This window comes from Ursus maritimus, unplaced genomic scaffold (genome assembly GCF_017311325.1).
Source record: "Ursus maritimus isolate PB19 unplaced genomic scaffold, ASM1731132v1 scaffold_9, whole genome shotgun sequence".
Classification (NCBI taxonomy): domain Eukaryota; kingdom Metazoa; phylum Chordata; class Mammalia; order Carnivora; family Ursidae; genus Ursus; species Ursus maritimus.
In genome coordinates this window covers 40,747,460-40,765,368 of record NW_024427107.1, presented here as the reverse complement: position 1 = coordinate 40,765,368, position 17,909 = coordinate 40,747,460, and the positions used below count along the sequence as shown (strand labels likewise).

The 17,909-nt window shown below is 51.4% G+C and overlaps 2 long non-coding RNA genes across 2 annotated transcripts in view; both read right to left on the bottom strand.

Moving 5' to 3' along the window:
- The window catches only part of LOC121101752, a 12,038-nt gene extending 4,202 nt beyond the window's left edge, over positions 1-7,836 (bottom strand). The window contains exons 1-3 of the long non-coding RNA XR_005833789.1: positions 7,124-7,836; positions 6,115-6,466; positions 1,754-2,822 (exon numbers count right to left, since the gene is read on the bottom strand). This is a non-coding gene — a long non-coding RNA (uncharacterized LOC121101752). The remainder of the gene's footprint in view (positions 1-1,753; positions 2,823-6,114; positions 6,467-7,123) is intronic.
- Positions 7,837-13,083: 5,247 nt separating this feature from the next.
- Positions 13,084-17,561, bottom strand: LOC103661450. Its single transcript, XR_568092.2, has 3 exons — positions 16,989-17,561; positions 14,943-15,045; positions 13,084-13,181 (listed from the first exon to the last, which is right to left on the bottom strand). It is a non-coding gene; the product is annotated as an uncharacterized LOC103661450 (long non-coding RNA).
- Between the last annotated feature and the right edge of the window lie 348 nt (positions 17,562-17,909).

The following is a 17,909-nucleotide window of genomic DNA, read 5'->3' as shown; positions in this document are numbered from 1 at the left end:
CCCCCCCCCCCCCCCCCCCCCCGTTCAGAGTGGCTGCCATGGGAAATGCTACAGAGGGGTTGCCTAAGGCCGAACAGGTGGGCAGGTAGCCTGGGGCCACACGCCAGCCACACACAAGGTCTCTGCGCTGTGCAGTGGGCGAGAGCTTGACTCCCGAAGGCGATGGGGAGCCATGAAGAATGGTGAGCAGGATGACGAGAGCACCAGAAGGTCACTCTGGGAGCGGTGGGGGCAACCTGCAACGGGTCACCCCGGAACTCTGCCTGGGGCAGCAAGGATGAAAAAAAAGAGGGAATGGAGAGGTGTTTGGGAAGTGGCACATAGGGCCAGATGATTAAGTGGGTGTGACGGACAAAAGGAAAGAGGGAGTCAGGTTTCACTGCAGGGTTCTGGCCTGCAGCTGGCTGGGTGATGGTATGGTTCTGGAGGCTGAGAGGAGGGAGCGAGGGTGGCAGGGGAAGAAGAGCTCACTGTGGGACATGCTGGGCTTGAGGTCTGGAATATCAGAAGATGCCCCGGAGGTACGGATGTCAGGAGGGAAAGCTAGCTTGGAGGCAGAGACCCAGAGTCAGCCAACTAGGAGAAGGCACGTTTCCCAGACAACAGGAGCCTGGTGTGGAAAATAGCATGACAGTGAGTCACCCAGGACGGGCTTTCTCTGCCTGGATCTCCTCCAGCTCCTAGGAAACTCCAGTGCCTCCCCCACACATCCCGGGAAATCTGGGGACCACCGGGTGGGGGTGTGAGGGGGTTACCTTACATGAATTTACTCATCAACTAGACCTGTGCTGCCCCATGGTAGCCATGGTTTCCCCTGCCTGTTGGGCTCACTGTGAGCCCCTGGGCTCGGCCATGCCTAGGGCCCTCGAACGGCCATGACACTAGCCCCGACCCACTGGGGCCAGTACCTGCCATCAGGGGCACGCATGTCTGCACTGCAGAGAACAAACGTGCAACAAACAAATGAAGCACGCCCACGATGAGAAGTGGTTTCTCTTAATGGTGTACGGTATGCTGACTAACATAACACAATAAAAAAAAAATTTTTTTTTAAAGTGGTTTCTCTGAAAACAACAGAACCCAGCTCTACCCTCAGCTGGTCCCTTAGCAGGCCAAGCCCCACCTAGGTCAGGGCTAACTCACTCAGCGCACGCTGCTGCCAACACCAAGACCTCCGCCACCATCACTGGGAATGTCCCCAGCATCTCCACACCCTGGCCCCAGTCCAAACCTGCCTTCCTTCCTACCCCAGGGTTAGCATCTTCCCACAATGCCTGATGTGGGAACCATGAATTTGCTCCAGGAGGAAGGGAAAAACCTAACCCCACCCATGGGGTACAACCTGAAGGCATAGCCCACGTAGGCAAGATCAGTACCCAGAGTCTGGATCGTTCATTCTTATATAATATCACCTCTGAGTCCACCAGTAGCAAATCCTGTTGGCACTACCCTCAAAATCCACGCAAATCCTAACCACTTACCACCTCCGCTGTTCCCAGCCCAGACCCAGCCACCCTTACATCTCGCCTGGCTTAGAGCCTCCTAATTGGTTTTCCTGTTTCTGCCCTTTAGCCTGTTCTTAACACAGCAGCCCCAGTGAGACTTTCGAATCCGCCAGACCATGTCACTCCTCTGCTCAAAACCCTCCCTGCCCTCCCACCTCAAAATAAAACCCAAGTCTTTACAAAGCCCTGTGCTATCAGCCTTCGCACAACCACACACACACACACACACACCCTCGTGATGCTCTGACCTTATCTCTAGGCTGCTGTTCCTTATTCACTCCCTTCGGTCCTCAAGCAAAGGACCTTTTCTGTCCTCTCAGGGCTTTTGCACTTGCTGTCCCCTCCACTTGGAGTACTCTCCCATGCACACGGCCACACATCACCCCTTCAATCTTGCCACACCATCTCAGCGATTATGCCACCTCAAACGTCAAGCCTCACACACACACTTCCTATCCCTTCACCCTGTGTAATTTTTCTCCTTAGCACTTCTCACAACGTGTCTTTCTTATTTTGCTGTTTATGCCTGTCCGCACGAAGACAGGATTTTGTCTTTTTTGTTCGCTGCTGACCCCCACCTCCCAGGGCAAGAAGACTGCTTGTTAATATGCGTTGGATTAACTCTGTAATCACTCTGTTGATCTGCGATGAGGGGATGGAAACGATAGCCATGTTCTTCCGCAGGAGACATCTAGTCCACACAGAAACGGACCGGAGCCCATCCCATCCAGCGGGCCCCCACACATGCCCAAACGTGCCTGAGAACTGGGGGACTCAGTTCAGTTCAAACCAGAGAGTCCTGCTGGGATGTAGGGAGCAGTCAAAACCCTGGGTATGAAAGAGATCCCCGTCGGGGGTTATAAGATTTTTTTCCTTCGGGTTCCTGAAGTTCTTGGTCTCACCACTTCAAAGACTGAAGAGGTAGACCGACCGGACAGCGTGGTGGGCAGCAAAGCGGGTTTATTGAGCTAATAGGACAGGGACAGCACAAGGCCCAAGAAGGGAGGAGACCCTGCACCGGAGTCACTAGGTCTAGGGGTTTTTACGGCTTACTGGCGGGCCGTTTTAATCTGATTAACCCTCCACGTGCCTGTCACCCAATCAGGTTTTTGTCACTTATCTATCATATGGGAAAGGGTGGAGGGCTCCTTCCAGGGTGCTGTCAAATCCTTTCAAGGGTGGTTTCTTCGGGCGGGGTGGCCCCTTGTCCCGGGTCCCTGCCTGCCTTTCTTCCGACTCTCCTTCATCACAGGGATACGGACGCTGGGAAGAGCCGTGGGGCTGGGGAGCGCTGGGAGAACCCAACTTCTCAAGACGCTGTCAGGTGACAAAAATAAAACGATTGGTAAGGAGCTTGGTGGGCTTGTTCAAGGGAAAGCAGTCCCTGAATTGGGGAAGACAGGGCCTCTCTGAGAGGAGAGCCTGTGTTGTAGAGCCTTCGAGGCAGCAAGTGGGGAGCAGAGTGTGACTGGCGGGGGGTCAGGGCCTTCCGTATAAGGCCAGCAGGTCCTGTTTGCCAGGGAAAGGTGAGCGAAGGCTGAGTTTGCATGTTCCATTTCCTAGACAGAGAGGCGTTTCCGCAAGTCCAGCTGATTCAGACTTGTGATGGGGCCCAGGCCGTGGGGGCAGCCTCCACTTCCCTGGATGGACTAATTACCCGTATCAAGGCCCAGAGGAGAAGGAGCTGGCACAGCAGACCCTGAAAGGGGGCCGAGCCAAGAAAGCCGAGAGAGGACGGAGGATTTCCGAAGAGGGAGGCAGTGGCTGATAGTGATAGTGAGTCCTGCCCCAGGGGAAGCCACCAAGGAGAAGCCCGAAAAAGCCTTGTCAGTGGGCACCTTGACCCAGTTTCCAGGACATAGTAAGAGCAGGAGCCAGACAGGAAAGGGTGGAAGTCCGAGGGAGTGAGGAAGTGGAGAAAGGGAGGGGAGGCAACTTTTCCACAAACTGGGCTGCAGAAGGATCTCTATAGGCCAGTAGGGTGAAATACATGGGGGCTTTTTCAGTTTGAAAGAGAGCCTCATATTTCTACCCTGGGAGGAAGAAGCCAAAAAGGACAAAGAGATTAAAGGTACAGGCAATGGAGGGGCTACTCAAAGGGAGAGGAGAAGTGTACTGCCTGTAGCGGTTCAGCCTTGGCCCAGGGAGGAGACCCCTCCTCCTTGGAGATGGGGGCCGAAGGAAAGGGCTGGATTCAGGAAGCTTGCAGGGGGGGCGGGGGAGTGGAGGAGACCACACCTAAGGACCCCTTCTCTGAAGGATAGCCTGGGGGGCTCAGTCAGTTAAGCGTTCCACTTGATTTCGGCTCAGGTCATGATCTCAGGGTCCTGAGATCAAACCCTGCATTGGGCTCCACACTCAACTGGAAGTCTGCTTCAGATTCTCTCTCTCCCTCTGCCCCTACCAACCCCCCTCACATAAATAAAATCTTAAAAAAAAAAAATAGAAGAAGCAGGGTCATTACTGGGGGGAAGGCTTAAGGGAGTCATTAGGGTTTGAAATCTCTGCTAAGGGAATTGGGGGAAGGATTTGACAAAGTCCATGGAAGAGGCTTTGAAAGAAAGCAGTGTGTGGAGGCAGCTGCCACTGGACACCATGCATCTGGGCTGTGTGGTGTCTGAAGGAGCAGGGTCTGCAGAGGGAGGCAGGGGCTGGGGTCCAGGAGGAGGGACCTGGGAGTGTGGGCAAGAGGACAGCAGGACACCATCTGGCCCTGGGGAGTAAATTGCGGATGCTAAATGCAGAGTCAGGGAACTCAAGATCCGAATGAGGTCCCGGAATAGAATTGGAGGGAGGGAGGAGGGAGCTGGAAGGTAAGAGGTTGTGGTCAGAGGACACCGCACCCTTCCCCAAGGTGTACCGACAAGCTCCGAGCTCCGTGCTATGGCCGCGAGGATGGGAGGCTGGAGGGAGGCCAAAATTGTTGGCATGGGAAGGTCACAGAGTGGGGGTGCTAAGGACTCCCCAGATGATGCAAGTACTGAAGTCCTCAGAGCTTGTGAAGAAGAACCAAGTTGTAGGTGAAGGGCACAACAAGGCTGGTAGAGAAGGGCATGGAAGGGACGGACTGTTGCCACCAAATACCCACCTCCCCCTTCTTCCTCAGCAATAAGGAGTTTGATTTTTTTAGCTGGAACCACTGTCACCTAGACTTTTTAAACACTTTGCCCAGCCTAGCTGGCAGCTCGGGGTGCCCATGTGACTGCTCTCTGGTACTTCTGGAAGCCTTTTTGTCTCCTTTCCTCGATGGCCAACCTGGAAATCCCATGTAATGACAGAAGCCTGAGATGCATCTTGGGCCATGAGGATGAGGGTCCCAACCTAGCAATGGCAAAGCACTGAGCAGGAAAAAGCCTGGGTCCCTGAGGACCTCACAAAGCCACCATACTTGCTCTGGACTGTCTACCTCTGAGACATCTTTAACTCAAAAAATAAAAATCTGGTGAGGTTGAAACACTGTTCCGTGAGGTCTTCTGTCAGTAGAGGAACTAAGCCTCAATATTACAGATGGTTTAGGACGATGGCACAGATTTCAAAGGAGGCTGAGCATGTATTTGCCTGTAAACAGCAAGAAGCTGCAAGAACGTCAGCAGTGGCTTCTAGGCCTAAGGTAAATTGGAGGTGTTAAGAACAAGTAGCCTCCACTCACAGGGGCTCTAGGCAGTTGTGTTCCTTCGCTGAAGGGAGGAGGAGGAGGGAGGTTCTGCAAAGAGCTAGAAGCCAAGGGGGAGGGTGTCGGTAACGGAAGTGTTTCTAAAAGCCTTGAGAGTGGGGAGCTCAGCAGTGAGAAGGTAGCTGGGAGCCTGCCAGTCAGAGCATCCTGTCCTGGACCATGGGAGGGGGCCGTATGCAAGACAGAAGTTAACAGTGAGGGGCGCCTGGGTGACACAGCGGTTAAGCGTCTGCCTTCGGCTCAGGGCGTGATCCCAGCATTATGGGATCGAGCCCCACATCAGGCTCCTCCGCTATGAGCCTGCTTCTTCCTCTCCCACTCCCCCTGCTTGTGTTCCCTCTCTCGCTGTCTCTCTCTCTGTCAAATAAATAAATAAAATCTTAAAAAAAAAAAAAAAAGAAGTTAACAGGGAGAGTCAAGGGGCTCACATTTTTCAGTGGAGTTGGGTTCCCTGCAGCAGCTGCCTTCTACTGGCAGGGGTGGGCAGGAAGCCAGCCCGAGTTTGGGAGGGCAGGGCAGGGAGGCTGCAGGCAGGGCCAGCGAAGCCTTGGGGGCCGAGTGGGAAGACGAGCTCCCCGTCCAGCCCCAGCAGAGAGGGCCGGAGGGTGGGCCATCATCTTCTCAGGCTCATTTCCTGCTTTGTCTTCTTGACTGTTTTAATTGCATGTTTCCAACCTAATTTCCATATTAATTTCAGAGGACTCTCCATCTCTATTTTTGAAGGGCAGACCGATAAACAATTGAAAGTGTAAATCCTGGGCACGTGTGTGGGTCTTTAAGAGGACCATTTAATAGGCAGCAGCCTGCCAGGACTCGAAAGGAGGCCAGCTCAAAACTGATGGAGAGAGAGCCACTCGGGAATCGTGGCAGGATAGGGATTTGGGACGGCTATTATAAAGGGGCAGCTCTGGGGTCAAAGCCTGAAGAGGGACTCACCGCTTGCTAGGTGAAATGCAGGGGCTACACATGTATGCGGGAACGGCGTTCCTGATGAGAACTTTGCAGGAAGTGGGCCGATTCAGAGTCACCTTAGCCAGGTTCACAAGGGCCGACCCAGGACCAAGTCCGGAAGCTGGTTACGGAGCTTAGCAACGGGTCAGGTGGGTTCCTGATCAAGAATTCTTGCTGTTGAGGGGCGCCTGGGTGGCACAGCGGTTAAGCGTCTGCTTTCGGCTCAGGGCGTGATGCCGGTGTCATGGGATCGAGCCCCACATCAGGCTCCTCCGCTATGAGCCTGCTTCTTCCTCTCCCCTGCTTGTGTTCCCTCTCTCGCTGGCTGTCTCTATCTCTGTCGAATAAATAAATAAAATCTTAAAAAAAAAAAATTATTGCTGTTGATATGCACAAGAGTTGCCTGCCCCCCACCCTGCCCCACCCAGGGCGAGACTTGGGCAGAGGGCTTGGAGTGGGGTGGGCTGGACTGGGCAGTGAGATCATGGTCTCCAGCTGTGCAGAGGGGAGGCTGACAGAGGTCAAGGATCAGCCAAGGCCTGACAAATCCTGCAGAGGCCTGCAGCCAGGGCCCCTGTCCTGAAACCTCTCTTCTTCTTCCCTGTATTAACCCCAAACGGAGGAATTCAGCCGTGCCGTCAGTAACTGCCACTCAAGTCACAGGCGTGGTGCCTGCAAGGAGTGAACAGCCTTGATCTTGTGGACCTTGGACCCTGGAGATAGGTTCTCATTAGAATCACCTGGTGTGCTCTAAACAAAACCAAAAAAAGCCTGATGCTCGGGCCACACCCTAAATCAATAAAATTAGAATCTCCAGGGGCAGGAACCAGGTACCAGTGGATTAGAAACTCTCCAGGTGTTTCCCCGGTACAACCCAAGTTAGAACCTGAAGTTGAACCGTGGCCAGCCACTCCGCGGCTGAGTGAGTCTGGGCAATTTCCGGAAACCGTGCTTCAGTTTTCTCCTGTGTGAGACGCAGATCTGCTAGCAGTACCTTACAGGGTTCAGTGCCTGGCCTGTCGTAACTCTTCACCGAGTGCTGGCGGTTAGTCGTCGTCGTCAGGATTCAGCTTGCAAACCCAAACCTGAAAAACCATGGTTAGCCTCTTTGGCTGCTTTGGGATTTGTCAAATCTCGCCCTCTTCAATAGTGGCATGGTTTGTGGGGGTGGGCATGGGTCAGGCTCCGGGCTGCTGGTGGGTGACACAGGCTGGTATTTCTAAACAGGATAGGATGGGAGAGAAAACCAAGCCTCACATGGGCTGGTCATTATGTCTTAAAATGAGAAACTGCCTTTCCAGGAAATTATCTACTTCTCAGTATTTAATTCTTTTTGGGGGGGTGAGAGGGTAGCAGTTTTATTGAGGTATAATTCACATACCACATAATTCACCCATTGACCGTGTACAACTCAATGGTTTTTAGTACATTCACAGAGTCGCATATTCTCATTTTTGTTTTGTTCTCATAAACCATTTTCCAGGCCCAGTTCAATCCCTGTCACGTCTGGTGGCTCCTGGTCTGGTCTATTAATCCAGCACCGGTTCATCCCAAACTTCAACACGCCTGGTATGCGTGGTCCCTCAAAATGGGACCGGTTGAGCATGATATGTTCAGAATACCATTTTCAAGTTCCTGTTAGAGAAGTCACACAGAAAAGCTACATGGGGTTCAGCAAGCAAAGCCGTCCCCTTGGCAGCGGGCCCCAGGGAGGAGACAGACAGGAGAGTCTAGACTGGAGAGAGTGTTCCCTAGAAGGAGGTGGGTGTGGGGTGCTCTGATGGGGGGGGCAGCAGGGCAGCCGGTGAAAGAATTCACCCAAGGCAGAACAAAAGAGAAGTTTACTGAATACACAGCCAGGAAGCAGGGGTCAGGACAGCAAAGGAGACTGTCGGCCATGAGGTGGTGCTGAGGGGCCATAGTGAGGGACTATGGGGCCGTATGGAATTTTCCCTTTTTTGGAAATGTTAGGATTACCAGTTATAAGTAGCACATTGGGTAGTTAGGGTCTATGGCTATTTTGAGGTCAGTTGCCCAGTGAGCCTGTTCGCATTCAGCTTGGTGGTCACTGTGGTCCGTTTGCCTTGCCCTGGTTTCTATTGCTCAGGCCTGTTGCCTAAAAGTGGCCTCTACAGTGGGGAGACTGGGAGGGAGAGCCTTAGCCTCTCCTGGCTCCTGTCTCACTGAGGCTGGCTAAGAGGGCCTTTCCCTGTTCCACCAGGTTCTAGCATTTTCTAGGCATAAAGCACACAGTTGTTAGCCCTCTGGGAATTGCCAGGAGGACACAGTGGGTGAAGCTGCACCATCCTGGAAGGTGACCGAGGTGAAGACTGTTGGGTTTCAGCGACAAGACCCTCCCTCCATTCAGGACTGAGACCCAAATTCTCCCCAATTATCCATGGGACTATCCCTTCATCCTTTTGTTTTTAAAATTAGAGATAATATTCCTCTGAGCACAGTCTCTGCGCCCAAATTCAATGATTTTAGCCAATTCCTTTTCTGCCGTCATCTTGGGTAGTGTCCGCAAGTGTGTTTGAGTGTGCACAGGTTTGTACAAACACATACGCGCACTGACTACGGTTTTCTGCTCTGTAACCTCCAGACAACTCTCTGGTCTCCTGCCGGCCATGAACACTTTCCAGAGCCCTGGCTGGGGGAAGCACAATCACAAAGAAGTGTGGCCAGTCGAGGAGGCTTCTGAGTTGGATGACGCCAGAAGTTCTCTCCGCTACAGAAGGTCAAACTTGCTTTCAATCGGTGCTTCCCTAACTTCTCAAAAGAAGCCCCTGTTTTAAAATGCAAATTCCAGAACCCATCCCCAACACCCTGAAGCAAAATTCCCAGGAGAGGTCAAGAAAGATGTCATTTCAACAAGTGCCCTCACCTGACTCTTACCATAGGAAAGCTTTCTGTTTTTGCCTGCCTGCCTTCCTTTCCTTCCTTCCTCTCTCTCTCTCTTTCTCTCTCTCTATTTCTATTTTTTAAGTAGGCTCCATGCCCAGTGAGGAGACCATCTCAGGGCTCTAACTCATGACCCTGAGATCAAGACCTGAGTTTACATCAAGAGTCGGACAGTTAACCGACTGAGCCACCCAGGCGTCCCTCTTTTTCTTTTTTTAAATGCAGAAGCCTCCTCACTAGAGATTACAGTCCAGCAGGGTGGGGGTGGCAGGGACAAGGTGAGGCTGCTGTTTTTGAACACAGCGGCTCGGATGTGCAGTCTGTTGAGAATCATTCCTTACCCCAGGCATACCTGACCCTGTTTTCACCAATTTGATCTTTAGCTCAGAAACAGCTCAGTTTCAACTGCACTTTGTAATGATGATTTCAATCAAGTTTTCTCTCCTAGATAAGATACCTTACTTTTCTTCATCACCATTATTTAAAAACAAACACAAACAAAAACTCTGCTTTATTAAACTGTACAATGTGCCAGGTGAGGCACTTCACGTGCATGCCCTCGTTTGTCCTCTCAGCAGCCCTCGGAGGTTGGTTCTCTTGGTAGCCCCATTTGACAGATGTGAAAGCTGAGATAGAAGGGAACCCACTTGCTTAAGACCACCCAGGTAATAAGTAGCAAAGCCTGTCTCACCGAATCCCAGGCTAGCCGCTAAGTGCTACACCCTGCCCAGACTGGCCCATAGCTCAGGGGTGTTCTGAACCAAGGGGCCTCCATATCCATGACCTGTTTCCCAAGGAGAGAATGGGACTCGGCCCAAAGTCCCACACACCCGCTTTGTATCAGTCCAACAACGGTGGGCTGCATTGGAAATCCTTTAGGTCAATAATTCCCAGCTGATGATGCATCAGAATAATCTGGGAAGAGGGTTAAAAATGCAGATACCTAAGATCTTTAAGTCCTGTCCTTAGAGATTCTAACTCTTAATGTTTGGGATGCAGCCCAGGAATCCACATTTTCATAAATATAGCTAGTGATTCTGATGAAAGTAATGCTTCATCAGTACGCTGAAAAAAAGGAGGAGGAAGGGGAGGAAGGAAAGAAAGAGGTAGAGAAGGGAGGGAGGGAGGGAGGAAGGAAGGAAGGAAGGAAGGAAGGAAGGAAGGAAGGAGGAAGGAAGGAAGGAAGGAAGGAAGGAAGGAAGGAAGGAAGGAAGGAAGGAGCCAGCCCTGAGTTAGCAATCAGCCCTTGACAGAAGGATAAGAAGCGCCTCCCCATGATGGGTAGGGAAGGCTGCATCCTTAATGACGTCTTACCTCTTTCTCCATACCTAGATAAATTTCTACTCCTCCTCCTAGACCCAGCTCCCAGGTCACACCTCCCCTGTGCTGTGTCTCCGTGGCTCCAGACCAAGTTAAGGAGGCCTCCTTGGGAACTTCATAGCCCTTAAATCTCGGCGCTGGTGCATTTTATTTATCATATTGGCGCAAGTGGTGGTTTTCACTGCTTAATGCTTGGTGGGTGACTTACTCACTGGGCGGGGGGGTGGGAGGCAAGCCGCAACTCCTAGGCTGCTATCTGCTGAGAGCAGCTGGACCAGCAGGGAGCTGGAGGAGGCCCAGCTGTCGAACAGTCCAGGTGGGCCTGAGCAGATGTTGGAACAGAACAAGAGCTGTAAATGCTGCAGAGACAATACACCCACACCCCAGACAGGCGAAGATTCCGAGCCCCTTGAGAACAGTGGTCCTGCCATGAACTGCCAGAGCCTCACCCAGTGGTAGGCACCAAATCAGGGATGCCGATCGGTTTCATGGGGCTTGCCAGCTCCAGGCACGGGGTCGCAGCTGGACGGGGTAGGGCGGTGTGGCTTCCATGGGAAAGAATGCTGAGCGCGATTGCTGATGCCTGCCGCGGGCACAGGACACCCTTGCCTGCCCCGTGTTCGAGGCCGTATTACATTCCTGGGACTACTACAACGAATTACCACAAACTGGGTGGCTTACAACAACAGAAATTTATTCTCTCACAGTTCTGGAAGCCAGAAGTCTGAAATTAGTCCCACTGGGTCAAAATCAAGGTGTCAGTAGGGCCATGCTTCCTCTAAACGCTCTTGAAAGAATCCTTCCCCACCTGCTGCAGCTTGCAGTGGTCCCAGCAGCCTCCACTCCTGCCTCCGGCTTCACATGACCCTCTTCCTCCTTCCTTCACAAGGGCCCCCTTCCTCCCCCTCCCCTTGCTTTTATGAGGACACCAGTCTGTAGATTTAGTACCCACCCTGAATCCAGGATGATCTCATCTCAAGCTCAGTACCTTAATTACATCTGCAAAGACCCCTTTTCCAAAGGACACATTTACAGGTACCAGGGGTTAGGACTTAGACATATTGATGGGGGTTGGGGGACACAGTTCAACCCACTACACCAGCCTTGTACTAAATAAAGATCAGTGATTAAGTACCTCGTCCCACTTTGTTCCCCACCTCCCACCCCCTTGTGCAAACCTTTTCAAACCCGGTGCTAGGGAACCTCTCCTCTCACCAGAGACAGGCCTGCCCTGGTGTGTTTTGGCTCATTGCAGACCTCCCCTCCCGCAGCTAGGATGGCAGGACAGGCGGGGGACTGAGAGGCAGAAAGCGTCCTGTTCCCACGAGGGTAATGAGTGCCAAACCTTCTGCGAAGGTTACCAGGTCACTGTGCTGAGTCTTCCTCAGGGTGTGCCCGATGCAGAACGCAGTACACGAACATGAGTCAAGGCCGTGGTCAGGTTGCCCTCCTCCCACCTACTCATGCAACCGCCTGTGGGCACCATGGTCCACCGCAGTCTAAGCTCCTCCCGCTCAAAGTTCACCCACAGCACGAAGAGCAGTTGTGATAAAGAGCAGGCTGCCCAAGCCCGGCTCCAAATCCCCCTCCGTACCTTCTGGGTTGTCTGACCTTGAGCCGCTCGTGCCACTCCCAGCACCTCGCTGCGAAATTGGACTGCTACCAGTACCGGCAGACTTAAATCCTTTCTCCAGCTAGACCGGGGAGCAGTAAACAAATCCTTCCTTGCAGGCATATGCAGAGGGCTGAAAGAGGAAAAGCAGAGCTTCCAGGCCCACAGTGGGCACGCCATAAGCTTTTTTACTTGCGTCATTCGGTATTCACCAGGTTTAAGCACACTCCTATCTTCAACCAGCATCCGCACATGGTACCTGCTATCCCTCTCACTTCCTCCTGCATATCTGACTGCCTGCCCCTATCTCACAGTGGCCACGGTCAAATTCCACATCGTCCACTCCTTACCTGGCTTCTGTCATTTCATCTGTGAGCAACCACCTGGTCCAAACATCTGCAGGCACCAGCCCTTCTCTCCAAACCAGTCATCAAATGCCAGAGGTGCTTCTTTCTTAATACCCCCTAGCTCTCTCGGCCTCTCCCTGTCCACCTCGTCTGCACACACTGAAAGCTACATCATGTCCCACCTGAAATAATGCAACAGCTTCCCTTCTCAGTCTCTTCCTTGCCCAATATATGCTTACTAGGCTGGTGTTTCTAAGACACAGATCTAAACACGTGCAGGACTGCACAGAGCCTTTGGGCCTGAGACCCACCTGTTCAGTGTGGCCGCAAGGCCCAGGTGGACAGCCCCAGCTGCTTCCCCAGCCCCTGGTCCCCTGAGCCAGAGCCCTGTGGAGCTACTTGCAGTCCCCCACCACTTCCACGCCCCCCCCCCACTAGCTCTCATTTCTCCATGCTTTGCATAAGCTGTTCCCTTCTCTGGGAACACTTTTATTCATTCCTCACATTTTTTTTATTATAATAATATTTTTTATTATATTATGTTAGTCACCATACAGTACATCCCTGGTTTTTGATGTAAAGTTCAATGATTCATTAGTTGCATATAACACCCAGTGCACCATGCAACACGTGCCCTCCTTACTACCCATCACCGGTCTATCCCATTCCCCCACCCCCCTCCCCTCTGAAGCCCTCAGTTTGTCTCTCAGAATCCATAGTCTCTCATGCTTCATTCCCCCTTCTGATTACCCCCCCTTTCTTCTTCCCTTTCTTCTCACATTTTTAACCCTTATTCAACCTTCCAGACTCGGCCCCTTCAGCCTTCTCTCTTCTGGCTTCCATACCGTCTTGTCCTGTGTCTCTCGCAACATCTGCAGATTATATCATAAATACCAGTTATTTATCTCTCTACTCCACACGCCACACAGCCTTGCACCCTGCCTCAGACTGTGAGCTCCCTCAAATTTGGGACTGTGTCTCTTCTCTGTATTCCCAGCACCTGGACCGTACCTGCCGGTAGCGCCTTAATAAACATTTGTTCAAGTGTCGAATGCCAAGGAGAGAACGGCATGATATTAAGAGAGAGATCTGGTTGATGATTTTTTTCATGATATTTGTTTGTTTGCTTTTGGCGTTTCATATTGGAAGGAAGGATATCTATGCATGGAAAAAATTCATTCGTTTAGTAAATCACATAAAAATCCAGAAATCATGAAAACTCTGAAAGACAGCATGGCCATTTTGGGAAAGCAAGACAAAAAACAAGGTTTGAGCTAAAACAATAACATCATTATTAAAATACATGTATTCTAATGCCAAAAACCAAGACAAAGGCTCAACAAAAAAATCCCAAAAGTGGTCTGTATGTACATAGGATCTTTATAAATACATTTAAATTTATGTTTTTTCAGTTCTGTTGAGCTATGATTGCCATATAACTGGTTGATTCTCATACAAAGAAAAATACCATATTATACAATGAACAAAATAGCGGGCAACATCCTTAATGTTTTATTGAAATATACCTAAGTGTCCTTCATGTGGCCATTTCTTGCAAGGGCTTAACACAAAATCCAACATGGTAAAGGTCTTGTGCTAGGCGACTGGGCTAATGTAGTTCTTCATAGAACTTGTATCAAATGGGGATCAGCATCTAATACCGTAATCACTGCTGAAAGTAGCACACCCTTGGGCAGCCAAGATTTTTTTTAAAGAGAGATTTACTTATTTATTTATTTATTTTTAAAGGTTTTATTTTTATTTATTTGAGAGAGAGCACAAGCAGGGGGGAGGGTCAGAGGCAGAAGCAGACCAGCAGGGAGCCTGATGTGGGATTCGAACCCAGGACCCCTGGATCATGACCTGAGCCAAAGGCAGACACTTAACTAACTGAGCACCCAGGCACCCTTATTTATTTATTTGAGAGAGGGAGAAAGCACATGCACACGTGGGTGGGGGGAGGGCGGAGGGAGACAGAGTGTTAAGCAGACTCCACTAAGCTTGGAACCCCACGCAGGGCTCAGTCTCATGACCCTGCATGACCTGAGCTGAAATCAAGAGTCAGACCCTTAACTGACTGAGCCACCCAGGTGCCCCATTGATAGGAACTAGATCACTATCAGTTGAAGATTAAATCTCCTGACTCAGGCCAAAAGTGCACACATCCTGTGTGGGTGACCAAAGAAGATTCGTTTTTGGATAGCAGGTGACAAGGGTCACCTTCTGTGGGAAGACCGAGCAGCCTGCTAAAGGGATGAAACCCACCCCAGCTCCACCCACAAGCTCTTCTACCTAAACCCCACACTCAGTTATGCTTGCTACTCCCGTGCCTCAACTCCATCCTGCACCTTCCCATACTTCCGCCATCTTCTCTGCCTGGAACATCCTCGCCCTCTAATTTCTACCCAACATAGCCTATCTACTTGGCTATGGACTACATTTCCCAGCATGCTTTGTAACTAGATGTGACCAAATGACCAAGTTGCAGCCACCAGGATATGTGAGCCACTTCTGGGTCTGTGCTTCAAAGCATCTGTTGCGTGTTCCTCCATCCTTTTTTGCCCTTCCCACAAGCTGGAACATTCATGTGGCAACGACCAAGTTTTAACCATATAGTTGAAGACAATACCCACCAGGACAATGGAGCAGAGCAACGGGATAGAGCAGAACTGGGTCCCTGAATGACCTTGTGGAGCTGAGCGGTCCCTCCAGCCTGGACTGCCGCCTGCATCCGCACTGTTGTAGGAGAGAGAAATAAAATCGTATCTTAAGATTGACCTTGCATAAGAGACAGTGTCTTGGCATCTCTGCACCATGGCTTGTTTATGTATTGTCTTCTCTGTGGAAGCTTCCCTGAGAGCTCTGTCTGATGTCCTCTCGTGACTTTGGAGGCAATGCCCATACAACATCCACGTGCCATTTTAGGGACCCCTGTGCATGTTATATTGTTGCGAGTAGATCCTTGAGGGCTAAGACCACACTGATCTCATCTTTGATGTCCCCGAGCAACCACCGCAGTGTCCTGTACACAGAAATCATGTTTGTGGAAGCGAGTGAATACACAGCACTTCCCACACGAATACTGTTTTTAGAAGAGAAGCAAAGTTAGTAGCAGCAAAGCTGATTCACAGCACACTTACACAGAAACCAGAAGGAATGTGGCTGACAAATAAGAGGCCTGGTGGGCCAAGCTGGGAATAGTAATTCTCCAAAAATAAATGTATTGTGGAAACAAAGCCTGAAGATACCTCACCGAAAAACAGAGCTGGTTACTGAAGCCTTGGAGCAACCCCTGCCTTCCTTCCTGTGACCCCCCACATCCCTCACAAGGCCAAGGTGGGATGGCCATGTGCCCTCAGGCACTGGACAATCACTTCTGCAGACTGGGTCACCTCTCCCTGGGCATTTGTCCACAGAGCCAGGCCTGCATATAGAGTTTCTCAGGGTTCCTGGGAGAGGGGCACCACCATTGTTCTCCCAGGCCATTGAAGTATAGGAAAGGAAGAGTGTTTCCCAGGCCATCAGGAAAACACTCATCTGGGTGTGAGGTCGGGACCAGACTGCTGGGTTTGAATCTCAGCTCAGCCGCTTACAGCTGTGCAACCTTAGACAAGTAGCTTAACCTCTTTGCACCTCTATTTTCTCACCTGCAAAGCAGAGATAATGATAGTACCTACTCATAAGTTTGTGGTAGAATTAAGTGACTTTTACATGAAGGCACCTGTGATAATAAAATACCCATTTTCCAACTGGGTGTTATACGCAAGTAATGAATCATGGAACTCTACATCAAAAACTAGGGATGTACTGTATGGTGACTAACATGATATACTAAAAAAATATTATTATTTTAAAAAATACCCACTTTCCACATTAAAAATATTGAGGCTCCAAGGGATTACGTGACTCGTCAGAGGTCATCGGAGGTCTGGTATCCCAGCTCCAAGTCATGTGCTAATGAGACGCTCTGCAGCCTTCCCCTAGGAGCAGCCCCAGGAGTCTGAGAGCTGAGGGGAGGCTGTATTCTCCTCCTCCTATTTGAGTGGCTTCTCAGGAGTCAAGGTGAGAAGCCAGACCTCTCTGGACATGTCTGCCTGCAGCCCACCCACAGCAGGCTCCTGACCTAACCTGGGCCCCAAGGAGCTGAGGCTTCTCTGCCAGCCTGGTCCAGGCCAAAGGGTTGGGGGACACAGGAAGATGTTTGGTTGTTTGCTAATAAAAACAGATGAAGATACGTGAGGGGACCCAGAAAGTCACAGATGACATTGTGAGCAAGTATTTATAAAGGAAAGGATGAATGAGGAAGTATAAATGGGGAAAAAATGTGCTTGGGAGGAGTCAGAGCACAGGTGCTTCCTGTCACACGTCCTGGCACTTTAGCCCAAGTGATCCGAATACAGCCAGGGTGGGGGTGTGGGTGGGGGTGTGTAGGGGGGCGTGTCACAGAGGCAGACACCAGCACCGGACAGAAAGAGATCCAGGAAGAGTCAAGGAGACATAAAGAGACAAAACAAGGGATGGAGAGCGAAAAGAGCAGCCCAGAGGGGAGATGGGATGGAAAGACAGAAATGGAGAGAGGAGAGAGACAGCCACAGAACGCCACAGAAGCTGCCACTGTCCTCACCACGTCAGATTCCCAAAGTTTCCTGATCCCTCAAAGAAATGAATGGAATACTGACCTCTCCCTCTGAGGGGGACATCCTCTTTTTAGGAAGTGCTGAAACGTTCTGGTTTCTGGGTGCTAACCGGCATCCCCAGCTCCCGTTCCTGGCTAACTTCCCTCAGGCTTTCTCTCCCTGATTTGACAAGACCACTCCCTCTTCCCTGAACTCTGTCTCTTCCATAAAGTTGAAGAAAAGATGCCACCGCCCCCTATCAGCTGACTCAGTGAGTCAGGCCGGTACGCTCTCTGGTTCAGCGTGCCCAGGGATGGCCTCACATACATCCCCATGGCCAGGGTGCACTGTCACAGGAAAACCAAGGTCCAGAAACCCTCAGGCCCAAGGTCAGTGTTGCCCAGAGTCCCACGAGTGGTAGAAAGGCCGGAGACCCCTCTGTCCTCCGGGGACATCCATCCCTTCCTTCAGGCCAAACAGGCACAAAAGTGAGTGCAAACACAGCTCCCGTTGAGCCCCACCTCAGGAAGCCTGTCCCTGGAGAGAGCGGCTGTAAGCTCCCATGGCTGGCAGCCCTCTGGACGGCTCCACACCTGGGCTGCCGGCCTCCCAGGCCCCTGGGGTTTGGCAGCTCCACACTTCACCCCATGAACTTCCTTGCAGGTTCGGCAGGACTCTACCGCCCTGGTCCTGACTCCCAGAGAAACCTGCGTCAACCACGTGTCCTTGGGACCGGCACCCTCCTCACATCTGCTTCGGGGTGGAGGACATTTCAGATTCTAGTCCCTTCCAGCCCAGGCGCCTGACTGCTTAGCAAGGCCAGCAGGATGGGCCTGGGAAGTCCTGTGCTCCTACAGCTCCAGCCCACAGCCCAGCCTCCGGACAGACCAGCCTCAGCCTGGACAAGAGGAATCCATCCACACCCACTTCCAAGTGTTATCCGTATTCCCAGCATAGCAGGTGCATAGTAAGGATTCTTGGGTG